The sequence below is a fragment of the Thermobia domestica genome, chromosome 4 (genome assembly GCF_964235325.1).
Source record: "Thermobia domestica chromosome 4, izTheDome1.hap1.1, whole genome shotgun sequence".
In the NCBI taxonomy this organism is placed as follows: Eukaryota; Metazoa; Arthropoda; class Insecta; order Zygentoma; family Lepismatidae; genus Thermobia; species Thermobia domestica.
The window spans coordinates 65,645,339-65,665,242 of NC_137457.1; the positions used below are offsets into that span (position 1 = coordinate 65,645,339).

Below are 19,904 nucleotides of genomic sequence, written 5' to 3' on the forward strand. Positions count from 1 at the left end.
GTTTTTTATTAAGCCGGGTTCGATACAGGTTTATTGTGTGGTTATAAATTACCAGTCCCAACTTCTCTCGCAATATGCTGAATGGTGCGAGTGGCATACTGGTTTCACAAGCGCGAAACATTACCCGCTGATATATAAATATAAAATTGGAAAAAAAATAATAAACGATATCATTCAGGGGCGATGAATTTCAATTTAAACTTTTAGCCTTCTAAAGCTACTACTTTGTAGTTTGTCATTCTAAACAGCTCTTTCACATAACCGATTGATACCCGAAGCAAGGACCAGAGAAGATATTTGAGAAGTGCTACAGATTACAAAGTTGATAATGTACTTTGAATAAGTGTAATAAAGGGAAAACATATTTTTCACAAAATTTAAATGGAATTCCATCGGAAACCCGAAATTGATAGACCAACTACTGATATGGTGCAATAAAGATGCCACACTGTAACCTGAAATCTAAAATTTCCTATCTAAATACCAAACAACTATCTTGCTAATAATTCACTGAAGAAGTAGCTAGCGAGTATATGGATGTCTTTTGCAGCGTCTACAATGAATTCCGGTAGTCTTTCTGGACATCATACTTACAACTGTGTTAAAATATGATCCCTTAAGGTATAATTATAACTTTAAGCATCGTTGCCACGGTGATGTAAATTATTCATCTCTATGGATTAGAAGCCTTAATATCTGCCGAATAGTATGTAGAGTGAGATTATAAATGAAGTTGGATGTATAATGTGTTAAATATTGTTATGGACGTCTCTTGTTGATAATTGGAGAGTTTAGGAGCGCAGAGGAGATGTACAAAACGACTTTGATGTGAAATATTATTCATACTATTTTCAATACTAACAAATATTGGTAATCTTTCAAGTTTGAATCATCACTGGTGTTATCATATATGTAAATCGGTCACACGGAATTCGTTATAGCTGATCCTTGTCCAAAGATGACTGCCGAGTGAAAGTAAATGACTAAATAAACGAAACAAAATATCATCCTCATTTCCACAGAGCACAATCTAATACGCCGCGGTGAATTACCTACATTACTTTCTATTCTGGAACCTTAACATATTAATATCATAAGTAATAACATTATTTATGTTTGTGTTCACGAATAATTCCAACATAAAAATATATAGCTTGACTTTACATATAAGTATACTTTCCCGTGATTCAAAAATACTGTGCAAAATTACCCCTTAACTAATGGAAAAGAATATCGAAGAACAGCTATTGAAGGACAAGTTCGGATTCAAGAGGGAAAACGGTAATAATGGAAACAATACTGAGTAAGAATAAAAAATGATTAGTTAAAGCATTTGTAGATATAAGAAAGTCGTTTGAAAACCTAGATTTTAATACAGTGTTCAGAGCGTTGACTGATCTAAAGATTAAATACATAGACACAATAATAATATATCAACTACACAGTAATGAGACAGCTGATATATGAAGATATCAAAAGGAAGCAAGCATAAGTAAAGATTTAACGCATGAATGTTGACTTTCATCTTACCTGCTTAACGTCTATATAGAAGAGGCTCTGACAAATCCATTAATAAAAAACGAGAAAGTCGCAAATTGCTTGTAAATGGTAAGATTTGATCACAATATGGTTTAGTTGCTGGCATAGCACGGATACTGGAAAAGAAAAAGGAGATGAAGGAAGCACTTGCGTACCTAAACAGTCACCAAAAAATGCAATATGAAGATAAATAAGAAGTAAACCAAAATGATAAAGAGAACAAGAGCAGGACAGAAAGAGACAAATTAATGGTTTAAGGAAGATAAAATTGAAGACCCAATGAATTTCCCCTTTTTAAGTAATCTATTATTCTTGGACGGAAGCAGTGGAAGATCAAAAATAATGCAGGCTAAACATGTATGTAATGCGTAAAGATGACTGCTAAAATCAAGAAGTTTGTCATATGGTGTTCGACAACGATTTATTAAGATGATGGTATGGAGCGCGGGAACGGACCAGAGACGTCGAAAGTGAGAAAATCTGACATATATAAGCTGTAGGCATTTTAAAGGAACTATTAGCGCTGAATGTTGCGCATCTCATGATCCGAAAGGAAAAGGTATTAATAAGTACTAAAGGACGCTAAGGACGGCAGATAATAAAGGTGATATAAAAAGGAAGAGACAGCAATTTTTGGAATCTGATTCGGCACTATGATTGGATCACCGTGTGGATGGAGGGAAAGGCAAAAGGAAAGTCAGGACGATCAAGACCAGTGATAGAATATATCTAGATGGAGTTACGAAAAGGAACGCATAAAAGCATATCAAAGCAGGAAAGCATATCAAAGCATAAAACAGTTCCGCCAAGGGAGAGAAAAGTTTTAAAAATTTTCATTTACCCACAGTCCTATTGTTGAGGTGAGGAAGGAGAAGTTTTTCCTCCGTGTCATAAAAGATGAAATACTTGGCATTCTCCAGATATTGCTAAACCTGGACTAGGATCACAAAACTGCTTCTAAGACAACAAATGAATGAAACTCAAAGCACTTGATTTTGGGACACATTTTTCGTTTTGGAACCGTGAGAATAAAGAACTCACGTGTAACTTAACATATGTATTATTGAGTATATTAGTTAAAAATTGAATCATATAGAAATAGTTTATTCAATGTACATGGACCGATGATTTATCTTTCAATACTCTTAACGTTCTACTACTGAAGTCAGCATTTTCATCCTTATGCTTTTGTCTGAAATATATCCACATGGAATAGTGGACATGTTTTATTATGAAGTTTAAATATGTTAATTAACTTTTCAGTCTGCATGTATATTATTAAAGGTACTCATAGTTACTGTTCATATATTACATGTAGTTTGCTTCAACAATATTATATTAATATTTTTCGTATTTACATAGTACATGTCAGTTTAACTTTTGTGTTTTATAAGGACATAGAAAATCAATACCTACCTGGATAGAACTTGAAGCTTTTCTATTATTTTTTATTTTTGTGGCGAAAGAATGGAATATTCCATTATCACATTATAAGACCGCTGAGTGGCAGCTTTGAGGCTTATTAGCACGGCATAACTAATTTTTAACACTAATGTAACATTGCGGTTTTTCGAGGGGCAGAGTCGATATGACATACAAGTGTAATGCAAAAGTTAGTTCTTTTACAGTACCCATATTATGTTTATAAACATTAAGTGAAACACATGCATTGTAAATATCTTCTAAGATTCCGAAACATGTTTTCGCATTCGCGCTCGGAACCGGATTTTGAATTAAGACTTAAAATATGTTGACTACTAGCTCAAAACTACATTTATACTACTCAGGAAGAAAATATTCAAATAGTAATTTGGAACTTGAAATATTGATTCCAGTATATTGATTTCATTGTCAAAGCTACTGCACCAAGAAATCAGAGAATGACCAGAAATTTACACACTTCGACCCTGCTTCTTCGTATGATTCACAACAAGAAATATACAGTTGTGACTGATTGTGATAGTTTCATTGCTTGGTATTTATATGTGTCAAGAATGACATTTATTACAGGAGCCTAGTATGCTTAATTCATAATGTTAAGATTTTATTGTTTGGAAAATGCTACTACCATGTTCTGTTTTGAAGATATAATGGTAGTTAATATTTCTGTATGCCAAAAATAAAGGAACTCACTTCACGAAAGTTAATAATAAAATTAAATGGATGCAATCAACATTTCAAAGAAAAAAAAAACAGCTCATCTTGTTATCGTCTTTATTTTGTTATCAAAGTATTCAACTATTATATATTTGATAATTTCCATGTAAGAAACAGCTGTACTAAGTGTACAATTTTCACAATTTCAGGTCGTCGATCAAAAGGAAGACCAGGTAAGAATTGTTTAAGTACACTTTCTCCTGCATGGATATGGTAACTGCACGATAAGAATATACGACGACAACTAACGCGATATTCCGTTCGACTGACTACCGTGTACTTTCAGGTAATTAAGGTAACTAACGAAAAAAAGCAAAAGAAAATATAAAAAAAATCTTCGTGCTTCTCAAGTTCGAATGGTTACACAATTTGTTATTCTAGATTAAAATGCAAGGTTCTTCCACGGAATATATTGTCTTGATTCATGTAATTCTTCTTTTATAATTTCTTACGCCTTATCATTCGGATATGGCTATATCTTGACCTTCGTGCAGAAAATCTAAAAGATTCTCATATTTCATTAAACACATATAATTATAAATATTCGGTATTGTATATATAACGTTTATATACAGTAAGAAAAATAATGTCTTCAAAATTTATAAAAGGAATAAAAATTAAATCTAAGACATATTTTTACTTAACAGCGATGGCTCAGCGATTCCTCTAATCTCGCAAGGCATCTCAAGGTTTTCACAAATTATCGCTATCGTCTTACAAACTAAAAATTTAAATATACATTATTCCAGATACGATCACAGAAAGTGTATATTCGGTTCACTTCCGAAAATGACAGAGATAAAAATGATTAAAATTTTGAACAGTATTTGAATGAACAACAGTGATTAAATTTTCTTATTTGAAATGATAATGAAAGCTAAAAGTGTTTATACTGATATTTTTTTCTTTAAATTTACTAACTCAAGAATTTTTTTGAGCTAAGCATATTGTTCGACCCGATATTAATACTACTAACAACAAAATCAATAATAAAGAAAGTGAGCAATAATTTGAATTTATTGTATATATATATATATATATTACAATAACAGTATACAGAGAGAGAGAGAGAGAGAGAGAGACAGTGAGTTCTACATATTTATATAGGATCATTTTGCACTCAGAGCTGTTTGTATAATTAAAGACAGCAGAGCTTATAAAGTAGATTCACTAAATAATTTTTGTTATCCCACTTTCCTTCATACGAACTTTTCTTTCGCTTAGGGAATTTTACTAATTTTTACATTGTCTTTCCTTTGGAACATCTCTTAAAGTTTTGAAGGATATAATATGTAGATTTTCTATTATCTTTTATAAATTTAAATCTGATTCTATTTTGGAATAATGAACCATATTAGATATCTATAAAACTTCTAGGTCTTCATTGTTTTACGTATTTCATGTTAGGTGTTATGATCTACCGAAATAACACAGCCTGTTGGGTTTCACTTTGGAATATTTACTTATGAGTCACATATACAGCTTTTATATTATTGACTCGTATATCTTGCATTATAAATTAATGTTTTCCTAGCTATAAAATAGATTATTTAACTCTGATTGAATAAAACTCAATCGCACTATAAGCTGAATTTTAATTAGTAGAAGTATTTTAATAAAAGTTTGACAATGTAAGGCAAGGGAATTAGACAACTTTTGAATTCAAGCAGTCGCTCGATTTTGAGGAATGGGTAGATCGTCCAACTTTTAAGGAAAAAACTCTTCAAATATGCACTTTTTCAAAAAAAGTTGAAAATTTGTAAACAGGCAGGAGAAAACGCATGATTTGTGTTTGCGCATTTTAACTATCATTCGGACATTCCATGTAGGTATTATATGGGCATTTAAACACTACTTAAATGAACGAATTGCTAAATATCGCTTATATTGAATTCAACTTTGAAAAATCTGCCATGGGTATAGAGTAGCATATTGACACGAGGTAATCTAATTGTTATAAACGATTCTAGGAATATTCTTCTATTGTTGCAATAGACTGTGTGTTACAAATCTCAGAATCTAACCATATTTGACATTTGGCACAATGAATATACAGGATGGATCCAATAGCATTGGAGCTACGGAGTTTCGAATCTTTTTTGTTTTGTTATCGGTATCCTATAACTCCGAAAGGAAGCATATGTGCACCCAAGCTTGTCTATACTTTTGCCTTCCTTGATGTCAGAAATAATCTCCGAAACGTCTTCAGTGTTTTTCTTTTAAAACAAGGCATATGTATGAGTTTTGCTGTTCTAACATCGGGCACCTTACCTGGATTTATATACCTCATGCTCACTCGCATAAGCGTAACAAGATAAGGGAGAGTGAGTAACAAATGGTGCAACTTAAAACAACTATTAACTACCATAGGACGCTACTTGATCAGCGAGCGTTGCTAGCTATAACCCTGTGCCTTCCTGAAATCGAAAAGAAAGTTTACACTATGTAAGAAATACTAACTGTTGTTACAGTCTGCACCAAAAGCCTAATAAAAAAATAGTTCCTACACAATTTGTAAAAGGAATAAAAATTAAATCTAGGACATATTTTCACATAACAGCGCTTGCGCGGTGATTCCTCTAATCTCGCAAGGCATCACAGGGCTTTCACAAATTATCGCTATCGTCTTACAAACTAAACATTTAAATATACATTAATCCAGATCCTATCACACAAAGTGAGTATTCGGTTCACTTCCGAAAATGACAGAAATAAAAATGATTAAAGTTCTGAACTGTACTTCAATGAACTACAATGATTAAATTTTATAATTTGAAATGTTAATGAAAGCTAAAAGTGTTTATACTGATAAAAGTTTACTTTAAATTTACTACCTCATGAAAAGATTTTTTTTTTGAGCTAAGCATATTGTTCGACGCGATATTAATACCACTAACTAACTAACTAACTAACTCTATGGCCTATGGAACCCGGAGGTTCAGTGCCGCGTTCACTAAAGCTCTCCACTGACTTCTATCCATAGCTAATTGCATCCAGTTTCTACTTTGTATTCCTATCTTTGCGAGATCCATCTTAACTACCACTAACAACAAAAACAATAATAAGAAAAGTAAACAATAATTTCAATGTGTTGGGTATATATATTACCCGATAATACAAACGTGGAGCGATAGGAAATACTAAAACTTCATAATCAAAGGAGTTTCTTTAGAAAAAGTCAGTTGAAAAGATATAAATAAATAAATAAATAAATAAATAAATAAATAAATAATAAAGGTGTACATCCACGATATTTTCATTAAAATAAATTTACTTACGAACCACACCCTACTTTCAAATTTTAATTACGGAGAATATAGAATATATAATAATAGGCAAAGGAAATATGATTATTCCCTCACAAGCACCTTTCATGGAACCCAAGTGCTATGGTGTTATGTTAATTTATGTATTAGTCCAATTAGTCCAATTAGTCCAAATGGACCAATGATAATTAGTCCAAATTCTTTCCCGCTATTATTTTAAAGCTCATAAAAATTTCCGAGTTGAATATGGAAAGGAGATGAGCTTGGAGACCGAAAGGTAAGAATGTGCAACCACAATTGGACAAAATCAATTAACAAAGTATTATATCTAGTTATTTAAATATTTTTTCTTTAACAGTTTTAACAACAACTTATTATAAGAAATTATTTAAAGTAATACTTAGGTAATTCCGCCAATATATGGTCTGGTAGGCGGAATTCCACCTAATATTAGCGTGTTCCGTGTTCATGAAATACTCAATCATACTAAAAGCAAATAACTTTCCTCAATTAGCAGACAACAAAGGTAGAGAAGGGAAGAAGTAAATTGATAAATTCCAAGTATAATTTAGTGTTTTTGCAAACTAACCGTGCTAAAATTAAGTTCTATGTCTTATCTTTGAACTATGAAGACGTGCACTAACAAAATTATATAAAATATCGAACCATATATTAGGCCAATTATATCTATCCGTTCTTGTATTCAATGTCTCAGTGTTCCTTCTAAACCCCTAAAATTGTTATGTTCAACACTTACATTGTTTGCATTAGAGTGAAATAATAAGCATGTACCTACTTGTTTGTCTTTTGTGTACATGCTATTAGTCAATCTACAGCCCATACTTATACAGAATCTCTCATTTGACTGAGTATTACTTCAACTTGTTCAGAAAATATTGAACATTCAATACGATGAAATTAACAGTCCTGATAACGCTTGGTGTGAACTGCGTATTGTATATGACCCAGGAAAAATATTTGAAGGCTTAATACACAACACCTATTAGGTGATGGAAACAAATTGACCACAATTTAGATTGTTTAATATTTGCTAATGTAGTAACTGATTCTTGTTATGAGTCTCATTTAAAATAATTATTTTCAATGAGTTTTTTCGTTTAAACATAAAATGTTTATCCATAAGCGAAATAGATCTACCCTTAGTAGCAAGTAAATTATTGATATGTGTCAATGTGTGTTGAAAAATCAAGATGATATTACAAGTTGATATACTACAAATTTCATACTGCTTTTTCATGCATAACACCACTGAATATTGGATTAAAAGAAAAGATAAGATTGATTTATATAATTTTAGATTGTAATTTTGGTGTGGGATGAAATCTTTTTAATGGCATGTTATGGCAATCTCAATAACTGTACCTGTCTCGGTAGACATATTACTTACTTTGCATCTTTACATGTTAAATTGAAACCCACTGTGCCACTACATCGCAATTATTACAGTTTGATAGAAATAGATATTAACTCAATTTCTTAAGTGTTTAAATTTTCTAGTTTCTGTCATAATTATTGATAAAAGCAAACATATTTTGCCTTTCAAGTAGAAGTCAATTTCAAATGTGTAGACAAGATGTTATTTGTTACTTAAGTTCTGGTAGATTAATTATGTGTAATCTATTTTATAGTTTAACTTCGTTCTCAATAGTATATACATGTTGCCCTTATATCCTATGAAGCTAATAAATGATAAATAACAAGGTGCACCTACAAATTTTTTTCATAAACGAAATAAATTGCTAAAAAATCAGTTTTATGTTGTTTCCAACAAAGTTTGCTTGCCAGACATACATCTTTTTAACAAAGAGATTCGTATATAAAGCAGACACAAAAAATCGTTATAGCTCATGCTTGTCCGAAGCTAACTGTCAACTGAAAGTAAATGAGTACACGAACGAAACTGGATAGTCTCTTGATTTCCCTAGCACAACATAACACTCCGCCGTGAATTTTCGTCCTCACTCTTTAGTATGGAAATATTGGCATATTAATGCCATATGCAATACAATTGTGTGGATGTTCGCCAATAATGTCAATATGAACATATATATTTTGACTTTACATATAAATTTGTTTTCCCGTGCATGGGAAATACTGTGCAAAATTATCACAAAACGAGTGGAACGAAAGTCGAATAACGGCTATCCGACGACCAGTTTGGATTAAGGAGGAAAACGGAATTAGGGGAAGCAAAACCGAGCCTACGGTTTATCATTGAACAGTACATTTGTAAATATAGGGAAATGTTTTGACAAGGTAGAGTGAAATATCATGTTCTAAGCGTTGAAGAAACTGGAGTTGGATTACAGAGACAGGACAATGATATAACAGCTTTAAAATAACAAGGCAGCTTTTATAGGAAGAGATCAAATGGAAGCGGGAATACATAAAAGAGTAAAGCAAGGATGAGCATGTTCACCTCTTCTTTTTAACGTTTCCATTGAAGAATTTATGAATAAAATGGATAGGATCGAGAAAGGCGTAAAGGTAAATGGTCATGTTTTCAGCACAGTCAGGTTTATTGTTGACATAGCACTGATATCTGAGAACAGAAACGTTTCTTGCAGGAAACACTTGCAAACTAGAACAATGAAGTGGAAGGCACTGTAAAGGATGATAAGTAAGAAGAAAACCTAAATGACAATGTGCACGGGAACAATACAGAGAGGGGCTATAAAAAGAGTAAATCTAAGACTTTAAGACGTTCTCGTATTTAACAAGTCAAATATTCTCGGAAGGAAGTATTCAAAAATACACAGGATAAAGAATAGTGCAAGCTAAATAAGCATGCAATTGGAAGAAAGAGCCGCTGATATCACGAAATGTGTTGCTGGATTATCGGAAATGATTTATCAAGGCAATGGTGTGGACGAAGGGACTTACTTGTCAGACTGATAAACCCTGAGATAAGTTGAATTATCCAAGCTGGAAAAGAATTAAATTTAGTTGCGGTGCAGAATCATGCGCATATAATAGGCCGAAAGGAAAGGAAACTAACGAAGGATGAGAGATCATGAAGGTGGTAGAAAAGGAACAGCATGTTTAGGAAGCTTATTTGGTGATCCGTTTGGTCAACCGTGTTGAGAGTGGGAAGGGCAGAAGACAACCTGGAATAATGAGAACAAAAATAGAATATCTAAATGCAGCTACGAACAATGATCTTATCAAAGTATGAAGCAACTCCCACGAGAGAGAAAAGTTTTAAAATTTCCATTTCTGCACCAACATATGACTGAAGTGAGAAAAAAATATTTTACTGTACTGTCGTAAAAGCTGAGATATTTGACTTTCTCCAAATATTTCTGAATCTGGACAAGACGTACAAATTTGTTGGCAAGACAAGTAACAGTTAAAATTGAAAATACTTAACTTCGAGATACTATTTGCATTACTGAAAGAGTTAAATAGACAAGAACTGAAGTATAACAAAATGTATTTTATCCATGATAGTTGAAAATTGAAAAATATTGAAGTAGTTTCTTCTAGGTAGACGAACCAATGTTTCACCTCTCAATATATTCAACTTTATACTACTGAAGTGAGAAGCTTTGTCAGCCTTATGCATTTCTCTGATATATATCAGCAACAAGTTGGTGAAACAATTAATTATTAAATTTAAATGTTACAATTTTCTTCTTTATCCTACTTGCATATTCTTAGACATACTCATAATTTCTAATATATTTTGTATTTACCAACAAATATAAAATAATTCAAGTCTTTTCAAAATGTTTAGTATAATATCATACTACCATATTCATATTCAATCCTGGAAATATAATTGAAAACGTTCATGTGACATACGGTGTTACGAAAAGTATGTTATCATATCTTACTCGCATTATGCATACAAGCATTACGTGAAAAATATGGATTCTAAATTTGTTCTAAGATAAAGAAACATGACCTTTACATTTGCATTGGAAGGTGGATTTTATCTCATGGTATAAAATCTGTTGAGTATACGTTTTACACTTAGTATCTTTATCCCTACAACGTATGTTTTAAATTTTAAATGCATTATAACGGACGTACTCGACATTCGTCACTACTACATTGAAGAGAAGTATTTCATTAGCCATACAGTCAACATATGTCACCACTAGTACTACCAGTGTTCCTTCTTTCTAATTGAGCTCGACGTTTGCACTTTGATAAAATGGCTTCCACACACATCCATGATTATGTGGATGCTGAGAATATTGTAGGTGTGCTTGGTGAACTATCAGCATTTGACGTAAGTCACATTGATTTAGAAGGAGATGAAGATCAAGACGTTCTGTTAGGATGGAGTGGCGGAGAAAGCAAAACTAGTTCTGGGTTGGGTGATGTTAATCCTTGTTGCTGGATGATCCATGTGCAGGTTCATCACATAGGAATGTACAAGAAAGTGAGAGAACGTGGTCCACTCGTGATGTCCAACCGTATTTTCCAGTTTGCAAAGAAACTGTAGTGTTTATCGCTGGTCTTGATCCTTCATGTACTCCGTTAGATTGTTTTTCTACTTTGTTTGGAGCAGATATGTCCAAACACGTGGAAATGGAAACAAATCTTTATGCTGCTTATAAAATGGAATTACTGCATCGTCAAGGAATATTTAAACCACGTTCTGTATGGCACAAGTAGGTTACAGTCAAAAAGACTATTTCTAATTAGGACATTTTTATAGTAGTGAGAAGAGAATGATATGTATTATATGTGCCAAATATTATGATATAATTACCAACAGTACATTGGCAATTTTTTGACAATAAGATGATACTTGTATGGTTTCAGTCATAAAACACCATTTTTGTAAACCTTTTTATACTTTCGAGAAGGTAAAGATCCATCCTTTCAAAGACTAGTTACAGACATTTTCATTGGTCGAGAGAACTAAGATAGCATATGGGGCTAAAACACCAGAAAAACCTCCACAGGCATAACATAAAACCTAAGGCCTCGTCTGTGGGCTAAAATACGAACAACGTACGGCGTACGGGCATAGTGCCATTAATGTTATAACTAAATTTGTAATGTAAAGAAGGAAATATTCATAAAGTCATTTTGTAGTTGATATATCGATTGCAATACATTAATCTCATTGGCAACACTACTGCAGTAGAATGCAGTGTATGCCCAAAAGCTTTGACAGTGCTTCTTCGTATTGACTTTTTTGACTCACATGAAAAAATATAGAGTTAAGGGTGATTGTGATAGTATCATACTTTGGCATTTATAGTCTCAAGAATGACATTTATTACAGGATTCTAGTATGTTTAATTCATAATGATAACATTTTATTGCTTGGAAAATGTTGCTACCATGTTCTGTGTTGCAGATATGATTGTGATTTATCAGATTGTGCTTTAATATTATTATATGCCCAAAATATAGGTACTCCCTTCACGATACTTAATAATACAATTATATGTATACAATCATCCTTTTTTAGAAAGAACCTCGTACCTCATCTTGTTACAGTACTCATTTTGTTATCGATATATTGAGAAATTATGTATTTGATAATTTCATTTAAGACAAAGTGGTGCTAAACGTACAATTCTCATAATTTCAGGGCATGGCCGAAGAGGTTTGTCAGGTAAGAATTGTTTAAGTACACTTACTCTTTTTTGATAAATCTATCCTAGCTACGCCACTAGGATTTGCGATTGTGTTCTATTGATAACCGTGAACGTGCAGCTATTAAAGATAACTGACGAACGAAACAAAAAACTTCTTCGCACTCTTAAATTAGAATATCATTTTGCATTTTAGATTAAAATTCAAGGTTCACCCCTTCAAGCTTCTTTTGGTATATGAAAATCATATTTTAGATTTTCTCATGTCTTGTGAATCGGATTTGTTTATATAATGAACTTCGTGGGGGAAATTGTGTAAATTATGATATTTCACATCGTATATAATTTGTAGCCTATCTATATAGGATCGTTTTGCACCAACACGAACTATCACCAGTCATTTGCATGCGGTTATTATTATATATTATTTTTGCTCCTAAAGCGAGCTCCGGCGGTCAAGAATATCATTTTCCTCAACATCATGATGTAAAAAATCTTAAATGCATTAATTCTATGAATTTAGATGGCAACTGTCGTCGATCATTGGAAAGTGTGGGAGATCTATGAAATAAAGTAAATAGACACGGATCATTTTGTTATACAAATACATGGCGAACGCATTCTATCTCATCAAAAACAGTTATTGTCTCATATATACGGTTAAAAGAACACTCTGATTGACTAAATTAAAACGATCTCAACGATTTATCCCTTTACAAGCGACATCTCCTTCATCGCCTGCGTGGCGAAGTCGGAAAAACACCCGCCCAGTAATCATAAGATTGGTGTTTCGAGCCTCCTTCGTTGTACTTTTCTGGTACTATTTTAGTGTTTTTAGACTCACCTTAAGGTAACCAAATCACACGTAAAGGTATTTTAATATGTTTTGTGGTTCATTGGCGTTTTGTCGCGTCAGAAAATGCTGTCTACAATGGAGTGAGCAGGGAGGGTCAGTGGGTCAAAGTGCGTCGTGGTGAGTGGTCGGTAAAGATGCAAGGGCTCGGAAAAACGGCTTTTTGAAAAAAAACTCGTTTTTTTCTGCTTCGCTTTTTTGCTTGGGAAATTTTGGGCTTTTTTGAAAAGTTTGCTTTAAACTGATAAAGCAGACTTTGTTTCGCTTCTCTGCAACAAAAAACTGGTTTAGTTAGTGGTTGATGCAAATAATAATATGAAACCTCGAAAATAAACCACGAATTACAAAAAGATATTTTTTAAATTCTTAACATATTTACATTATGAATTCCAAACGATTAACCAATATATGTAATAATATTTATACAATAAGTACTTAAAATGATACACAATATATATACAATACTCTTATATTCAATAAGTACTTAAAAATGATACACAAACAACTAACAAAATTTTATGTATCATTTTTACTTCAAAATATCACAACCCTCTTTCTTTGGGAAAATAAAGAAAAACATGAAAGAAATCTGCACATCAAGAGCTTCGTTTCGGGTGGTTCTGTATATTCTTGAAATTTGTCAGTTAAATTTTTATTTTCATATACATTGTATGAATATTCCGAACCAATTTTTCACTGGTTGATCACATACGTAATAATCTGTTACCACCTATCAGGTGCTTCGGATCTGCGAAATCGGTAAAGTTCCAAATTGTGTAGTGCACTGACTGTTCCTTAACACTAGAAGCACGAAGCAATCAGTTTACTGCTTCAAGAAACATAATTCCGTATCACTTCTGTAATGTTTTCGCTAAGGCCCTGAAATTCATTGACTTTTAATATTTTTGTGCCCACTTTTTGATAGCATTAATAATAAGTTTATGCTTCTTTTTACAGGGGCGCTATTGTCAGTTATACCTAGAAGCACGAAGCAGTCATTTTGACTGATTTATAAAGAGTATAGGAAATTAGTGTTTCTGTTTGTAAGTTATATATGGCAGTATTAAATATTTCTTATTTTTAGACAAAAGAAAAATTGAAACCTTTATTCATTGTAATTTAAGAGAGAAAAATTAAGATAACTTGTTGTTTTATTAGGCATATTGCTATACATAGTTCCAACTATAACTTCATTTTTTTGTGTGTTATAAGATATTTCTCAGTGTTTTATGGTCGTTAAACAAATTAGTTCAGATACATGCGGCCAATATCTACATGTTACTGTGCACTCGGAGTTGTTTGACCTGAACCATGTACATTGACATTTTACCATGAGAACTCAAGAAATACTTCGAATTTTACATCATGTCTTAGAAGATGAATCTGAGGATTCGAGTGAAGGGTATGGAAACTGGAGTGATTTTGAACCTGAAGAGAACATTTTATATTCAAGTGATGAAGGAGAGAAACACAGCGATGGAGATAACAACGCCAGTAGTGGTGACAGTTTTATTGCTCCAGATGGAACATTTTAGAAAAAAATGGATTTGTGACAAGGTAACGTTGGACGTACATCTAAGCAGAATTGTTCGCGAAGTTCCAGGACCGACAAATTTTGCCAAGTGGCAAGTGTCTGAGGAAAAATGTAGTAGTGCTTTTCGTTTACTATTTGATAAATCTATGATGAGGCATATCCTAAAGTGCGCCATTTCTGAAGCATATAGGCAAGTACAGTCAGCAATATGGACTTTTAACTCTTTCAAAACTAGTCTTATTTCGGCCTTATTATTTATGGAGGTGTTTCGGCATTTCCCAGTGGGGTTTTGTGGGAAAGATCAACAGAGCCATAATTTATAGGAAAATAATGAGTAGGGATAGGTTCTGTGAAATAAAACGGTACTTGATACTTGATGAAAAGGCTCAAGGTCTGCATCATCATAAAATGTTACAAACCACATGACAACGTGAACTTGACGAGCAAATTTATCCTACAAAAGTGAGAGTTCGATTTCTGCAATATATACCAAATTATCCCGATAAATTTGGCATCAAAATCTGGTTACTAGCTGACGTACAATTACTCTATCCTCAATGGCTTTTCATATCTAGGCAATTATTTGTAACTTCATGCTGGGACACAGTTAGGTGAAATTCTAGTGTCCAGTTTGATAAATCCTTTTACTGGAAAAGGAATAAATGTGACAAATGTAATAACTTCTTCACAACAAGGAAACTAGCTGAAAGACCTGTATCACTGTGATGTTTACCGCGATCAGTGTAGTAATGAATTAGCTGTCTACAAATGTAAAATCAACAAAAGTGTCTGTGTGTTCAGTTCCATGCGTGAGTCAGTGTCAATTTTCAGGACACTATAAGAAAAAAGAAACGAAACTATAACGTATTACAATCATATGAAGTTTAGTGTAGACATCGTGGATCAAATGGTGAAGAAACACAAAGTGAGTTGTGCGTATTGATTCCTGGAAGATGTACAGAGAAGCTACTAGAAAGGAAATCAGTAGGTGACAATATCTCTTACGTTTTTTCGAAGATTTGATTGTTAATGTCACTGCGCGTCCACACACAAGCGAAAAAATGTCAAGAACCATTGTGTAAAAAAGAAAAGAAAACAGATGACATACTATGCTACAAATGTCGAAAGTATGTTTGTGGACAGTGTGTACTGTAGAGATCCGAAAGCGAATTATCTGCTCCAAGTGTGGGTGACTTTGTGATGGTCTTCTAAGAAGATATTTTAGAAAGATATCATAGTAAATATTATTTTACAATCAAATTTAAAACCTAAAATGACAGTAATCTCTTGTTTCTTTCATTATTTTAGAAATACTGATATTAAATTTATTACATTAATAAATATTTTTAATATTACATATTAACGCCCTTAGTGTTTATAAATAAAAACAATAAAATAAATTATATGCTTTCTAGTCTTACTTCTAGATGTATCTCATTGAGAATGTCAATAAAATAGTCATCTTGTGTCACCATTCTTTTCTATTTTAGTCAAAAACAGAAAGCAGTCAATTTGACTGCTTCGTGCTTCTAGGGGGTTCAAAATATCCGTGCTTCTAGTGTCAAGCTTGTTCAGGATCGGGAAAGTATCGAATTTTCTGTTCATGGATCATATACGTAATAAACGGTTCATCTGAGCTTGTGGATTCCTAAGCTGTAGAATATATAACCATCATCACGGTTTACCCAGTCTTGAAGGTATTTGAATTTTTAACAAGAAAATTCAACATATCGTTACGAAACTTTTACTTAATTATTTATATTTTTTATTTTATTTTTACAAAAAAAAACTATGGAATATATTTTTAAAAAGTGGAAGAACCAGTCACTGCTCCAGTTCGCAAGAAAGACGAAAAATTGACTGTAATAATTATCGAGGCATTTCTCTTAACATTCTATTATTATGATTGACCCCATACGTAGATGAAATTTTGGAGATTGTCAGTGTGGATTTAGGCGAAATCGACCAGATATTTACCATTCGACAAATACCCGAAAAGAAATGGGAATATGGAGAAACATGGTCGCTTAGGCTGAGGGAAAAACGCAGACTGAAATTATTTGAGAATAAAATTCTGGAACGAATATTTGGACCCAAGAGGAACGGGAATGAGGAATGGCGGAATCTTCATAAGGAACAAATACAATATTTATACGGTTTACCAAACATCGTTAGAGTCATCAAGTCTAGGAGGCTAAGGTGGGCAGGTCATGTAGCCAGAATGGAAGAAATTAGGAACGCTTTCAAAGTGTTAATTGGAAAACCAATCGGGAAACATCCATTATGAAAACCTAGGCCCAGATGGGAGGACAAATTACGATGGATCTAGCAGAAATAGGAATGCAGAGTAGAAACTGGATTTAATTGGATAAAGGGAATACGGACAAAATCTCGCGGGCGAAACTTCGGATGTAAAAATTCAGATATTATTTCATACTTTCATAAATATTATTAGATTTTGTTAGAATTTCCTAAGGTCAGCGTCAAAATTAAGTAAAATCCATCCCAGGTTCAAACCCCATATATGTTGCAAATTTGATAGGAACTAATCCAGTAGTTCGAGAGTTATTAAGTCACAAACGCAACCACTTTCATTTTTATTTATTTCTATATGTCTCCACCTTCCCCTACCTGTACCCGTCAAAGTGGAATGATAAAAGACATCCAAGATCGAGATTGGTCTCGTGGTTCAAGAGTTATTAAGTTTTATTTATATTAAAATATATCACAGTCATTTTCATTGTGCCGCCAAATGAAATTGTAAAATAAATCCCAGGCACAAACCTCATCTATATTGAAAAATTCATCGAGATTGGTCGAGTGGCTCAAGAGATATGATGTCCAAATAAAATAGTCATTTTCATTTTTATATAGGATATATTTTCAAAGCACGCGTTAGAATTTTTCTTATCATTATTTAAAATGCAATTATGTGTTATTGCAAAACATATACAAGCAGCAATAGGCTAATCAACATCGAAGAAATCGTCGCGACGGCGTTTTATACGGACGACATTTCCTCCACGCGAGATTACGTCCTGCGTAGTTTAGACCAGGCGAGATTCTGTGTCCCGAGATCAGGACCGCGAAGTTTTGGCCAGGCGAGATTTTGGGATGACGAGATTTTGGGACGCGAGGTTTTGGCCGGCGAGATTTTCGCCCTCAGTTTTGGGTAGGCGAGGTTTTGGTCTGCGAGGTTTTGGCCAGGCGAGGTTTTGTACCCGAAACTGGATAAGGACAGAAGTCAATGGACATCTTTTGTCCTAGAGAGAAACAGAGAGAGAGAGAATACATTTAAGTTAAGCACAACTGTACAACAAAAATGGGTGAGTGGTTAGCTTTCGCGCTTCTATCGTGAAGCATGGGATTCCACCCCGCACTGGCCCATTTTCACAAAAGTTTTTCTTAATTCCATCTGTGAATGTAGAGATAGTGCGCGTATTGTGAGTACTGGCCGACTTCCTTCCTAATCGTTCTTAAATCTTTGTTCTTACTAATTACCAGCAGTGGTGGATTTGCGAAAAGGGTTAGGGTGGGGATATCTTTCGGGTTGAAGTCTCTACCCCGAAATTACGGAATTTAAAAAACTAACTAAATATTAGTTTTGTCTTTATTCATAAACTACAAGCTGTCCTCAAATAAAAAATTAGGAATTTTTAGAAAAACTAAGCATTAATAAGAAAAAACTCTCCCAAAATTCTTTTCTAAATCCGCCACTTTTTATCAGTATAAAATGGTCTTAAAGGTTGTATCTGGAAGATTATACCTGAATATACAAACGATACGAAATATTTGTTATGTCAGTACTCATAAACGTATCCAACTCTTAAATAAATGTTAGGAATTTTTAGAAAAAAACAACACACATTATTAAGAAAAAAACCTCCGAAATATTTTTCTAAATCCGATACTGATTATTTCTATTAAATGGTATTCAAGATTGTTTTAGGAAGATTATAAAATCATTGCACAGCTACAGTGTAACGGAATTGTGGATGTATGCTTTTACGAATATATTGACAAACGTTCGTTCTGACTGATATATCAAGAACCATAAGATTAATTATGTGCTAGAAGCTTGAGCACTAAGCTCTAAGAAGTGAAACACGGATGACTAAAAAGAAATTCTCTAGAGAGGAAAAAATGTCGATAATTCAGAAGTTTTAATCAAGTTAAATAGCTTTTAAATTGCCCTCAAATACGACGTATTTTATTTTTACTTTAATTCATAAATCATGATGGTGAATTCCAGAGCAAAATATGGCATTCAGGTAATGGAATCTTACTTAGCTTTAGATTATACTATAAGAAAGCTATTTAAACCATGAAAATGAAAAAAGCTCAAATTTTCAAAATTCTCGTTTTTTCCAAAAGCCGGCATTTTATTTCCAAAGAAACATCGATCCAGAAAAGCCGGCTTTTTGCATCTCTAGTGGTGGGTGACGGTGGGTTGTGTGTCGCAGTGGGACACGGTGGATCATGGCTCGCAGTGTGTCACATGCTGTTGACCCACTCCCAACGACCCACACCAACTCTGGATTTTGCACCACATAGAAAATGAAAGACCAAAAATTGCATGATCACCGTATTTTGTTGTTTTACCACAGGCAACGGAAGAACGCGCGAATAGTGTTTATGATTTTTACTGTCCTCCATGTTTCTGTGTTTTTCTAAATCTTCTCAAAAAATTAGTGGAAAAACTGTAAATGTGAGTAAAACGCGTAAAAACAGGAAACGAATTACTGATGAAGGTTCGGTAAATTAATTACCTTGAAAAGATATTAAAGTGCCCTGAAACACAGGATTCGAATCAATATCAGTATCTGTCCAATGCCGTACCGTGAAAAAACAGGGCCCGATGCGAGAGCATATGGGAGCGCCTAGGCACATATGATTTGCAAATTTAAAATTGACTTCTCTGGACTATTCTTTCTGCATAATACTTTACTATTTTACCATGATTGAAATCAGAA

General features: G+C 33.3%; 1 long non-coding RNA gene across 1 annotated transcript in view; it reads left to right on the forward strand.

Moving 5' to 3' along the window:
• The window catches only part of LOC145682781 (uncharacterized), a 447,269-nt gene that overhangs the window by 179,192 nt on the left and 248,173 nt on the right, over positions 1-19,904 (forward strand). Inside the window, exons 3-4 of the long non-coding RNA XR_014130954.1 lie at positions 3,846-3,869; positions 12,541-12,564. This is a non-coding gene — a long non-coding RNA (uncharacterized LOC145682781). The remainder of the gene's footprint in view (positions 1-3,845; positions 3,870-12,540; positions 12,565-19,904) is intronic.